Below are 11,722 nucleotides of genomic sequence, written 5' to 3'. Positions count from 1 at the left end.
CTACAAGCGCTTTTCTTACTTGTACGGTACCGGCGGTAGTGGTAATACCACCCGGGTAGTAAGCCTCTTTCCTGCGATAAGAGTCTTAACGCCAACGCACCGTTTGGAAAGAGAATTATGTGAAATGGGTCATGACGCGCAGACTTACAATAGCTTCTTTCGCTGGAATGGACAAAAATGGGTACCAGAAGCGATCCATGACATACCTCCGGTGATACTTTGGGACGCGATCTGGACCGTCCCTTTGGAAATCCTCAAAGAATTCGTTAACTTCTTACGCGGAAAGTGTCAAGTAATATTTGCTGGTGATCCTTGTCAGCCGCCTCCTATAGCCAGCGAAATGCCCCACGAATGGCTAAAAGGCTTCGTAGACTACGTAGAAGAGATTAACACGGACTATCGTAGCAAGGATCAAATACGCAACTTAAAGGCGGAATTACGGGGGCTAACAGACGAGCAACAATGCAAGGTGTTACGCAAACGCGTACGAGCAAAGAAGTATGACGAGTTTCTGAACGCTTGGCATCCGCAAGACTTGGTGTTAAGCAGCAAACGCGCAGCACAAGCAAGGATACAGAAAGACCTCTTTAAGGTGCATCAAGAACGGTTTCCTAACCATTTGGTACCCGTCTGCTACAAGCCGCGCGACACCCGCATGCAGCGCCGCTATTTGTGCGTTCCTGGTACGGATGTCGTCTTAGAGAATGCTGTTACCCACCACAAAACTTGGGTGTCCGCAGAAAAGGTGGAAAGAATCACTTCACATCCCGACTGGCGGTTGGGTTACTGCATAACCATCCATAGCGCGCAGGGGCTAACCATAAAAAATACGCTGTGGATAATAGATCAGCGCTTGTGTTGGTCTAATCTAATCTACACTGCGGTTAGTCGCATAGAGTACGCAAAGCAGCTACGACGTGCTTGGGGTCCGCAGCTGCAATACGACCAAACGCAGTATTCCGTAGCTAGGGAGAACATCGCTAAGAAACTCCTTCGCTACCAGCGCCACGACGAAGGAAAAGATATGACGTTCGACCTATGTGTGGACGACGTCTATAAGAAAGGGGCAAGGTGTGCCAAGTGCAACATACCACTACTATGGAGGTTTGACCCAAATGACGATCAGCAGTTCTCCGTGGATCGCGTAAATAATAAACGCGGGCATTGCAGAGGCAATGTAAGACTGACATGCCTAGAGTGCAATCGGGCGCGTGGGGCAGCACTACTTTGAGTCTTTGGGGACTATGAACAGCTCTTCCTTGACGAATCCACGGCTTGGGCCATCTAGGTAATACAACACGGGTTGCCCTTCCTTGGTGACGGACTTCGAAATCTCATACGTTTTCATAGGCCAGTTAGGATCCGTGGCTCTCTTACTGCCACCTTCGAGTTCCCCCGGCTGATAAAGGTATCTGACCGCTATGTCGCGGGGGAGCTTTTTTTCCTTCAGTCCGACCGCCCTTGAACTTTTGACGTAGGACTTGTGTTCCACGTGTTTCTTTTTTATAGCATCCTTGGGTTTCATTCCCGTAGCCCTGGCCTCCTCGTTGTTCAAGGCCGCGATGACCTGGGGGAGCCTTTGAGTCCATTCCCTGTTGCATTTGGAGGGATCTTCCAGCTCTTTCCAATACTGGTATCCAAAGAGACGCTCGGCCAGGGTCTTATTGAATCTTTCGACGATGCTCTGACCCCTGTGGTACTCGGCTTCGGCTCTCCTAATCTTGGTGCTGTGGTCTTTCAGGGTCTTGGTAACCACGCCCATGAACTCTGTCCCCGCATCCACTTGCAGCAGCTTGGGCCATTTCAAATCGTGCTTATAAATCCTACTTAGGGCTTTTGCGACTTCCCCAGAATCCTTGCTGGTTATGGGTTCGGCGTCCTTGTATCTGCTTGCGATATCAACTACGGTCAAAGCGTATCTATAGGTCTTTCTTCTCACCTTGTCGTGCGGTAAGAAAAGTAAATCCGCCTGATGAACTTCATTGGGGGCATTTACGGCGAAGCTAAGCCTGGGAATGTACCTGGGCACGGGAAGATAAACCTGCCAGAGGGTTTGTTTTTTAACCAGTTCTTAGCCGTTTCTTCTGATACCCTGGCCGCGGCTGCAAGTTTCTTGATAGCTGACGCTCCTCTCCAATAGCCTTCAGGCCCATAGTAAATCCTCTTGAGTTTGTCCTCTACGCGGGGCATTATATGAATAGAATCTCGCTTCACTTGATTCAAGCGAAGGATAAGACGAGATTGATCTTTCGCCCGTTGAAGTCCGCCGTCTCTCCGTCCACTTTAATGGTGATGTTTATGCTTTCTACCAATTCGCAAGGCAAGTCATAGCCTAAAGAAATGGGAGTGTATTCAACTAAGTCAAATGGATTACCTTTGGGTGGAAACTTGGACATAAGAGAAGACTTTTTTTCCATTGCTGTAACTATGGACCAAATCGCAATAGACTTCATAAGAGGATGCAACTTTCCAATTCACAGGTATGGCCGTGTTGGTGATCGATTTGCCCGAGACACCTAATAAAGATCCCAATGCATCGTTTTTTCCTAGGGTTACCGAGTAGTTACTTGGTAGATTATGTTTGAGAGTCATTTCATGGGGCAATCCTGTGGTGAGAGTATAACCGCGTTTAGCTCATTCTTTTGCCAGTGTGATTGGGGTGTAATGTCCATTCGGGAGCATTACGCCTTGATAGTTAGATCCTCCCTTATGCACGGTGACCATGCCATTGACCAAGTTATACCAAGAATTGTACAAAGAGCAACTTATGAGCCTAACCTTATGGGCTTTGATGGGGGGATTCAAATAAGTGGTAAAGTTATTCTTGTCGCTTTCCAAAAAGACGATCATTATATTAAGGGCACTTTACAGTGCCCACGCCAAAGCTGCACCTCCGGCCAGCCCTGCGATACCAACGAAGGCAAGCTCATTATTTTTTTGCTTCTTCGACGGCTGGTAGTAATTCTTAAACTGAGGTTTGCTAATTTTGAAGTCGGGGTGTGTTTGCGCATAGAGCTTAATAGCGACTGTCTGTAAAAATCGAGAATGGTCGGACAACTGTGAAAAATTCAATTTCTCCATACTTTGCCCAAAAGACCCTTATGGTAAACTATTTTCGAAAATAGCATTAAAAAGTTTGGCCGATTTTTATTTTTGGCGAAATTGAGAAAAGTTGAAATTCCCGTACGTTGGCGTCTGGCGGCCTTCCAAATGGGTGGAAAATGAAGCATATTTGATGATCGCTCACGACCTGACGAAAGGCCGTTGGAAACTGAAAATCCCACAACTGATTTACCTATGTTTAAGCTATCAACACATATAATTTGAGCTATAAAGACGTTTTATTTATTTTTATTTTCTTACTATGCTGAGGGCAGTTCGGAGCCGCTAGAGAAAACATTGAATTAAGGGCAAATTCAATGCAATAATTCTCCAATGCGCTATACAGTTTTACAGAAAAAATAATTTTTCCTTGAAGCCCAATTATCATAGTTAGTCACCACAAAATTTCTAACTTGGCCCGCTAAAAGCCTTACTTCTAGAGAAAGAGTTCTAAGCACTACTTTGACCTATTGTAACACAATCTCGCACTTGAGCGTTACCGAGATGATAGGCCTTAGCGGCTTCTTAAAAAATGTTCTGTGCTTATAGATGACTGTCGTATTAATTTTTGCTTGTTATTCGACAGCAGAGGTATACGTTTCATAATATTAAGATGATAATATTCGAGAATCTAGGTACTGACCTGCAAAAATAGACTACAAGTTACATTCCTACAGTAACGCAATCCAATAACAACAAAGGCCTAATATGATAATTTTGCACAAAACCAATTCAAAAGAGGAAATATTGAAACAAAACTGAAACTCAAAATTATATAAAATTGATACTGCATTTATAGATAATAAAGGCCATATCCAATGTGAGTAAAAATGACAGCTGTTTGTTACGATGAAACTATTTACGTTGTTCACATTTATATTTACTAAACAAGCTTTATATCTCATGTTATGTGTGATCTTATAGTCATTACTGCATTGTCCAAGGCGTGAAGCTTGCTAGTTGTCTAGACGAGCGGCTTCGTTTGTGTCGTAAGAAATAAACGCGTGTTATGTTTGACGGCTCCATTCTACAAATATTGTGAAATAGGGAACTTTCTTACCATTGCGCGATGTCGAGCTAGCTGGTTGCTGCGTTGGTGAAATGGCTTCGTGCGGTTATTCTCTCTTGCTTCAAGATCCTATACCTTGTGGAGCAAGCTGGAGGAATACCGACAATATACAGTGTACTGCTTTGAGTGAGTGTGACAAAGACATAACGCAGCACCTCAAGACCTGTAAATTAGTGGCTGATGATTTTGTTAAAGACGAAGAAACACTTCTACTTGCAAGAGCAGGTAACTGATGTTGTTTATTTCATGACTTTCATACTTTCCGGTTCCCTGCTAGCAGAGTTCATCCACGGGAGACGCTATTAGCATGGAAACTCTACGGCAACCCCAAAATCTAACCTTTAATCGTGTTTAATTTTAATTGAAGGAGTTTTGCAATCAGATGATTCGAATCTGTCTTTGACTATTTGTCCACACCACCGGGATGCCTGTGGTGCTCATTGGAAATGCGGGAAAGTGAGGTGTCCCATTCCAAGTGAGGTAGCTTCTCACAAGTCCTCTGCAAAAGGAGATCGTAGTGTTAACAGCAATGAGTCACAGTACATCTTCTTCATAACGAAAACATTGATCCCAGTAGGAACACGTGAGTTATAAATATGCATACCTTTTTAATATTATCAGAATGACTATAACACCCATAATGCATTGCTAGTCAGCAATTCCGTCTATTGTCTACATTTGACAAAGTCGGGTCGTTTATATATATCATTTTTGATTATTATCAACAGTAATTTGTAAAAGATGCAAAGAGCAACTTGCCGATAAAGTGAAGGATTTTGGTTGACACAACTGCTCGCAAAGGAACATCCCATGTGGATGACGCAACTGAGGGCTTCGATAACCAAGAAAGTAGTGGAGAAGAAAGCGTGCAACAGGTATGCGTATTTTGTCGTATGAAATATATGATTTAATCAGGGACATAGCGAGGTTGGGATTATGAGGAGGGGGGGGGGCGTGTATGTACCATTTTCCCGCCAAATCCACAGGAATCCCGCATGAATTAATTAAATTTTGGTGCCGAAAGCAAACTTTTTTTTTGGCGGGGGGCACGGGCCCCCCATGCCCCCTCCCTACGCCAGTGGATTTAATGCTATTTCAAATTACTTACAGTTGTACCTTTTTTGCAGGGGAGCGATAAACAGGCTTCTTCATGCGACGAGCTAGAGAAGAAAATGGAGAAGCTTGAGCTTAAAGATGCAAGCTATTTTCTGTCGCCAGCTGAAACCACCAGCACAACATCTTCCGAAAGTACCCCATCTAGAGGATATCATGAGCTTGGCCAAAGATTTAGACTGAATGCTTTTCTTGAGGAGTGTAAGTTACAACCAATTGAGAGACCTTGGCTTCAGTGGGATCAAGCAAGTGAGAGAACAAGAAAACGTTATGTTCAACGGTCAGCAGAAATAGTTTCTTCTGTCCTCCATGTCATTTACCCTGGAGCTGCCATCAATTTGTGGGAGGAACTTCAAAAGTCCTCGAACATTTACAATGTTTTAGGAGCGACTTCAACTGGTTCGTCTACAGCTAATAATAGTTATTTGGAAGCTTTAGCTGAATCCTATAAAAACGCCACCAGTTGGGATACGCGCAGACAGGTGTTGTCCATAATGACAGGTGTCGCAAGCTTTCAAGAATTGTTGCAGTATATTCCAGGATTAACACAATACCGCTACACCAGCGCGAATTTACATCGACAACAGTATGGTAGAGCAGCACCGGTGCCAAAAAAGGACGCTCCACGGCTGCGCATAGACAAACAACAGTTGGACCATTTTCTTTGTTATGTTACAAGTCCACACCTAGTGCAGGATCTCCCATTTGGAGAAACACATTTGAAGTTGTCCTCAGGCCAAATCATTCCCGTACCCAATGTCATCAGAACCATGGTGCCCCAAAGGATCGTTAACCAGTATAAGCTGTATTGTAAAGAAAAGAGCTTTGTACCGAACATTGCTTCGGATTCTTAATGAATGCAGCGCCTCTGTACGAAAGTCATTACAAGGACTTGATAATTTTGCCGCAGAAGGTGGTAAAGCATTTGAAGACCTTCTTGATCTTTTAGACATGATTTCGTCCCTTGGTTGCGATGAGGAGAAAATAGCAAAATCGAGAGAAGCTTTGAAAGCAGGAAAATTATACCTTAAAGGGGATTACAATGTATGTGATTACTTTCTGCTATTTGAAAGTTTAAAATCTACTTTTATAAAACATTATTTATTCAAGTGTTTTTTTCCTTTGTTTAAAAATCGTAGGTACATGTCAGCGAGGAATCCCAGATCGCTGACCATTGCAGCGTATATGCTACAAGCGATCCTTTAGACAAAACCCTGCGAAAACGATGCAAACACAAGCATGACAAGAGTTGTGAGCATTGTGAAGCTCTGGATAGTGTAATCAAGGACATAGAAGGACTAATAAGAGAAGTTTCGTTTCCAAGCAACGACGAGTTAGACGAGGCATTGTACATCCACGGTACAGCCAAACGTGCAATACAGTCCTGGAAGTGCTACCAGCTAAAGTCAGTGCGTCAAGACCAAGCACGACATGACATCTTAGACACCATCAACAATAGCACCGTACTCATAATAATGACTGGGCCATGAAGTTCATCCCCCATATGTATCGAGAATCACAAAGCGATTGGTTCGGGAAAAGGGGGATATCATGGCATATATCCGTTGTCTATCGCCGAGAACAAGGTGAGCTACAGTGGCAAGCATTCATCCACCTAATTCAGTCTTGCAGCCAGGACAGCCCTGCTATTGTCGTCATAATGAAGCACGTTCTCTAGACCTTAAAGAACGAGCACCCCGATATCAACAAAGCCTATTTTCGTCAAGATAATGCGGGGTGCTACCACTCCGCCACTACGATCCTCTCCTGCCCTACCATCGAAAAAGCTACTGGCATCAAAATACAAGGTATCGATTTCAGCGACCCACAAGGTGGGAAGGGAGCCGCCGACAGGTTGGCTGCGACCGCCAAGTCCCATATTCGATTATACATCAACGAGGGACATGATGTTACAACAACCCAGGAGATGAAAGACGCGCTGTTGTCACATGGTGGAATTGCTGGAGTAAGAGTTGTTGCAGTTGACAAAGTCGACGAGTCCAACCTCGTGGAACACCAAATTCCAGGAATTAGTACGTTGAACAATTACGAGTTCCGTAACGGAAAGCTTTTCGCGTGGAGAGCGTATGGCATTGGCAGTGGCAAAGTAGTAATGAAACAATTGAGGAAAGGTAATAAAATAGTTTAGATTTACACTTATAGCATAAGGTGTGCGATTTATTTCTCGTTCTTTTGCAATTTATAGATTACAGTTACCAGTGGCTCGACGCGCAATTCTCCCCAGGAGACTTTAGAACAATGGCTGTAAAAACTGTTAAGAAGACCAAGCCTACAACGACTGAAGAAAGCACTTCTGACCCACAACAAGAAGCAGCAAGCAACCTGTATTCGTGTCCAGAGGATGGCTGCGTTAAAGTCTTCCAAAGGTTTGTTATAAGGAATTGCTTCACGGTTTATTCATTTTACCCGTCAACTTATGGTGCATAATTATCTCTTCATGACAGGTAATCTAATCTTGGGCGTCACCTATCCCTGGAAAAGTGCGAGAAAATGGTTGAAAGGCAGTCTTTGTTAGATTTAGCAAAGACAAAGTACGCATTACGTTTAGAAGAGGGAGTTGGAGTCATCCCAACGCTTACGGCTACCTTGTCTGATAAGGAGGATGCTAATCACCCCATACTTGAAGAGGGATGGTCGCTGAAGAAAGCAACCAAATCTTATCGATTTAACGAGAAACAAAGGTCTTTTCTCCTTGCAAAGTTCAAAGTCGGTGTGTCTTCTGGACATAAGGTCGGTGCAGAAGCGGTGTCAAAAGAAATGAGGAAATGTGTGGGAACAGACGGAAAGAGGATGTTTAGAGTATCAGAATTCTTGACCGCACAGCAAATTAAGGCGTTTTTCTCCAGACAAGCAGCGAAGCAAAAGAGTTCCTCAGAGGCTGATATTCTTGCTGCTCCAGAGGAGACCAACTTCAGCAACGCCCAACAAGTCATACTGTCATCTTTTCAAATTGGGCATCCCATTGCGTACGAGCAGTACGACGTATGCGCGATGGTGAAGGACGATTCTCTATATAAATTAAAGCTACCGGTTCTGAAATTAATTTGCAACAACTTTGACTTGCACCTCACTGATCCAAAGGACAGCCGAAAGAAAGCGCCCTATGTTGCCCTTTTGAAAGAAATGGTAGCAACCTGCCTGTGTTCTACTTTATAAACATTGAAGATTCTCCCTAACCCCAAACCTTCCGCCTCCTCCAACAACCCCACCGGTTTTCTTTGTAATTATTGTTAGCCACGGTTGTTTTTCGCTAAATTGATCGTGAATATTAACTCTGTCACAATAATATAGAAATTCGAAGATTAGCTAAACAAATAACACATCTACTAATCGGGACGGATATTAAGGAACTGATTACAAACAGCTAACAAACGGCTAAACAAAGGTCAGTAGCCGTACTGACTAAATTTACAATTAATTTAAAATTTGTTTGAAAATATTAGTAATCGCATTTGGCCTTTATTATTGATAAATGCAGTATGTATCATGTTCATATAATTTTGAATTTCAATTTCGTAAATAAAGACAATATTGTTAGGTTGGTTGAGGACAGCAGCGGCATTTATCAAGTAACGGCTGTCACGTATTATTGCCGTTAATATCGATTAAAATCGTTCATTTGTTTCGAATTACAAATATGCAGAGTTAAATACATCGCTGTATTCAGTTTTGTTTCAATATTTCCTCTTTTGAATTGGTTTTGTGCAAAATTATCATATTAGGCCTTTGTTGTTATTGGATTGCGTTACTGTAGGAATGTAACTTGTAGTCTATTTTTGCAGGTCAGTACCTAGATTCTCGAATATTATCATCTTAATATTATAAAACGTATACCTCTGCTGTCGAATAACAAGCAAAAATTAATACGACAGTCATCTATAAGCACAGAACATTTTTTAAGAAGCCGCTAAGGCCTATCATCTCGGTAACGCTCAAGTGCGAGATTGTGTTACAATAGGTCAAAGTAGTGCTTAGAACTCTTTCTCTAGAAGTAAGGCTTTTAGCGGGCCAAGTTAGAAATTTTGTGGTGACTAACTATGATAATTGGGCTTCAAGGAAAAATTATTTTTTCTGTAAAACTGTATAGCGCATTGGAGAATTATTGCATTGAATTTGCCCTTAATTCAATGTTTTCTCTAGCGGCTCCGAACTGCCCTCAGCATAGTAAGAAAATAAAAATAAATAAAACGTCTTTATAGCTCAAATTATATGTGTTGATAGCTTAAACATAGGTAAATCAGTTGTGGGATTTTCCGTTTCCAACGGCCTTTCGTCAGGTCGTGAGCGATCATCAAATATGCTTCATTTTCCACCCATTTGGAAGGCCGCCAGACGCCAACGTACGGGAATTTCAACTTTTCTCAATTTCGCCAAAAATAAAAATCGGCCAAACTTTTTAATGCTATTTTCGAAAATAGTTTACCATAAGGGTCTTTTGGGCAAAGTATGGAGAAATTGAATTTTTCACAGTTGTCCGACCATTCTCGATTTTTACAGACAGTCGCTCTTAAAAGCGTAGTCCGTATTCTCGAAGTTCTTGTCGGCCTGCATCTTGTCCACGTAGTTCTTATCCAGCCAATCCCTGTAGGCCTGTCTTTTCTCGTTCCATGCTGCCACATCCCTTTGATACTTCTCCAACGCTAAGTCGTGCCTTTTTCTTTTAGCGGCTCCGCTGTTATCGCCTCTAACTAATCTGTCTAAGTACTGGCCGCCATAATTGGCCCCTGTAAATGCTAAAGCTGCAATGACTCCGCCTGCGACCACACTAACCATTTATATCTAGGGCATAAGCGAAGCTTATGTCGAGGGAATGTACTTTTCCTTCTGCAAATAATCCTTTGCCATAATAGCCCCGCCTACGGCAGCGGTCATCTTGGCAAAATTAGTTAAGCTCTTGCTTGGGTCTTCAGTAAGATCTTCCTTAAGTACCTTCTTGCCTACCCAACCTATACCCGCGACAATAGAAGTAATGATAGCTGCCTCTTCAACAGTCTTAATTAATGTAGACGACATTATATTACAAAGTGAGAAAGTTATTCCATGTCTGGTATTCTACTCTTTGGGGTCGCAGGTGCTACATAATGTTGCACCGCAGGTTTATTATTTGCGGCCTTCCACTGAAAGTAGAGGCTGCCTGCTGCCAAGGCGACTCCTAAGGCGCCAATGACAAAACCCGGATTGATGTATGAGTCTTCCTCTATTTTCTCTTTCTTGGACTTATTCTTCCTATTCATTTCAGCGAGCTTTTTCCCAGCAGCCACCCTGCCTCGGACTTTAGACTTGGTAATCTTAGTATCTTGTTGGGGTTCCTCCTTCAATTCGGCGTCACTCATCTTATATTAATGGACTTGATGACTTGACAAGTAACTTGAGGACGACTTGGGGATGACTTAGGGGTGACTTGACTAAGTACTTGAGGACGACTTGACTAAGTACTTGAGGATGACTTAAGGACGACTTGACTAAGTACTTGAGGATGACTTAAGGACGACTTGACTAAGTACTTGAGGATGACTTAAGGACGACTTGACTAAGTACTTGAGGATGACTTAAGGACGACTTGACTAAGTACTTGAGGATGACTTAAGGATGACTTGACTAAGTACTTGAGGATGACTTAAGGATGACTTAACTAAGTACTTGAGGATGACTTAAGGACGACTTAACTAAGTCCAGCGGATGACTTAAGTAGGTTCTTGAGGTGACTTACCGTCAACTTCAGCAAGTGCTGCAGTAAGTACCCTTTCGACTTCTCTGTCCTTCTTAAAGTCCTTCCAAGACGTCGTAAGTTCCTTCAAGTCGACATGCTGAGCTACATGAAGTGCCGTAGAGGCGACTGCCATTAACTTACCACACTTCAAAGACAACCACCCACAGGTTATCTTAAGTTCTTGGGCGATGACATAGTCATCTCTTATGTCCTTCTGTAGTTGCTCCACGTCGTCTATAGGTAGCGCAAGTCCGAGCAATTTAGTTGCCAACTTAATAGCGGAGTCTGCTACGGCGTCGGTAGTCTTACTTGAAAGGGCAGCCTCGTACCTCTTATGGAACTTCTTTACTTCTTCTTCAGACAACTTATTGACCTGCTCGTGGGTAAAGTCCTTGCCTATCATTTCTTTGCACTTCCCAGAAGACACAAGGACGTTAAGTTGTTCCTTAAGGTTACTTTCATCTATTTGCATAGGGACTTCATCTATGAGCTGCTCAATCTCTATATATATTGACCTGATACGGAAACCTTAAGGAGAAGATCATCTTGGAATGTTGGTGCGTCTTCAGATGGCACATGTATTCGCGCAACTGTTCCTTGCTTATCTCGCCGCCGTAGTCGCTTAAGATGGTTTCCAGATCGCTTTTACTGGGCGTGTAGAAGACAACCAAAGAGCCTATGTTTTCCCTGAAGGGCTTAGAGACGCT

General features: G+C 42.9%; 1 pseudogene; it reads left to right on the top strand.

The window, feature by feature from the left end:
• The first annotated feature begins 5,343 nt into the window (after positions 1-5,343).
• LOC148913051 (uncharacterized) lies at positions 5,344-7,732 on the top strand (annotated as a pseudogene).
• Positions 7,733-11,722: the final 3,990 nt, after the last annotated feature.

Source organism: Actinia tenebrosa, unplaced genomic scaffold, assembly GCF_029948245.1.
Source record: "Actinia tenebrosa isolate PJP-AT-01 unplaced genomic scaffold, QUT_ActTen_1.0 PGA_scaffold10__47_contigs__length_13832649, whole genome shotgun sequence".
Classification (NCBI taxonomy): Eukaryota; Metazoa; Cnidaria; class Anthozoa; order Actiniaria; family Actiniidae; genus Actinia; species Actinia tenebrosa.
The sequence above is the reverse complement of the archived record's forward strand: the minus strand, read 5'-3'. Positions and strand labels throughout refer to the sequence as shown.